The following is a 1,717-nucleotide window of genomic DNA, read 5'->3' as shown; positions in this document are numbered from 1 at the left end:
TAAATCTTTGTTTTGAGACTCTAGGTTTGATGTCCCCACTTTGTTGACTTTTTGTTGTGTGTCCCTCTTCATGTCTTGGCGCGGGCCAAAGTGTTGGGAGTTTGCAGCTTTGGTGTTGAAGAGTCGTCTTGTTTGTTGTGGAGTTTTGCTAAAGACATCTCCATCGCTTGAGGCATCAACTAGTCTTCTCTCCATTGGTAACAATCCTTCATAAAAGTGTTGAATGAGGAGTTGTTCTGAAATTTGATGTTGTGGACAACTATAGCATAAATTGTTGAACCTCTCCCAATAATCATGGAAAGTTTCATTTTGACCTTGGCGGATTCCATAAATCTCCTTTCTAAGACTTGAGACTCTTGAAGCGGGATAGAACTTGTCAAGAAAAGCTCTTTCCATATCGTTCCATGAGTTGATTGACCCCGATGGTGTAACGCCCTGACTCTCAGGTATTAATTTTATGGATTTAATTTTTATAAATTGCAAGGTCTACTCGACGAGTTGGATGCCCTGACTCGTCGAGTAGGAGCGGGTTTGGCCACGTGTTAAGTGACCGACTCGCCAAGTCCAAGATAGGACCCGACGAGTAGGAGCTGGGGGATGAAACCCTAATTTTCGGGGTTTTGCACCCTATTTAAAGGATCATTAGCCTCCTTTAGCCCCTTACAGCCTCTTGAGAGTCCAGCAAACCCTAATTTGTGTGTGTGCTCCATTCTTGTGTATTTTAAGCTTTGGAAGGTGGATCTTAGTGAGAAAAGATTGGAGAAACAAGTGGCTAGAAGCAAGGAGCGTGTGGGGATCTAAAATCTACCTCAGTTATCATCTTCTGAAGGCATCAAGTCATTACCTTGACCTCATTTCCTTCTAGATCTCATTTGGCTAAAGATTAGGGCTTTTCTAGCATATTAGGAAGCTATTCTTGGGTATGAGCTAAGATCTGAAGTTGCAACTTCAGATCTGAACACTCTTGGGTCTCTAAGTCCATAAAGCTTCCAGCTTTAGCAAGTATGAACCTCTCCTTAGGTGTAAAACTCCATTACAAGCTTGGTTTTGACATTATAAGTCTTTAGAGCCTTGCATGCACGTAAAGTTTGCAATTTTACGTGATAAACATGCCTTGGGAAGCTGGATCTGCAACATGGAACCTTAAAATGGCTTAAAAAGCATCTGAATGGATAATGGAATGAAGGGACTCAGTGAGTTGCATGGCCAACTCGGCGAGTCCGATGAAGATTTTTGTGCAAGGACTTCTGCATGGACTCGACGAGTCAGTGGGGTGACTCGGCGAGTCAACTAGGGTTTTACTGACTTTTGGACACGCATAGACTCGACGAGTTGGTCGGAAACTCGGCGAGTCAGTGAGGGTTTTTTGACCTTCTGAACTCTTAAGGAACTCGACGAGTTACTAGCTGCACTCGACGAGTTGGGTCAACATGGACCGTTGACTTTGACTTGGACCAAGGGTTGACCAGTTTGACCTCTAGGGTATTTTGGTAAGTTGAAAATTTATGGAAATGGTTTTATGGTAACTATAGGTGGTGGAGTTCGTGTCAGTGATTCGAGAGTTGAGCTTATCACTTCAGTGCGACATTTGTGAGGTGAGTTATCCTCACTATACTAAGGGGTCTAAGGCACCAAGGTCGGCCCAGTGGATTCGATATCCCAGTAGTTGATTATGTGTTGAATAGGAGATGATTATGCATGCTAGTTTGCTATGGCA

At 43.4% G+C, this 1,717-nt stretch overlaps 1 non-coding gene across 1 annotated transcript; it reads left to right on the top strand.

Annotated features, from left to right (window-relative positions):
- The first annotated feature begins 241 nt into the window (after positions 1–241).
- On the top strand, positions 242–348 carry LOC145122894 (small nucleolar RNA R71). The gene has a single exon (XR_013714791.1). It is a non-coding gene; the product is annotated as a small nucleolar RNA R71 (small nucleolar RNA).
- Positions 349–1,717: the final 1,369 nt, after the last annotated feature.

This window comes from Lactuca virosa, chromosome 6 (assembly GCF_052849685.1).
Source record: "Lactuca virosa cultivar CGN04683 chromosome 6, Lactuca_virosa_CGN04683_v6, whole genome shotgun sequence".
NCBI lineage: Eukaryota > Viridiplantae > Streptophyta > Magnoliopsida > Asterales > Asteraceae > Lactuca > Lactuca virosa.
The sequence above is the reverse complement of the archived record's forward strand: the minus strand, read 5'-3'. Positions and strand labels throughout refer to the sequence as shown.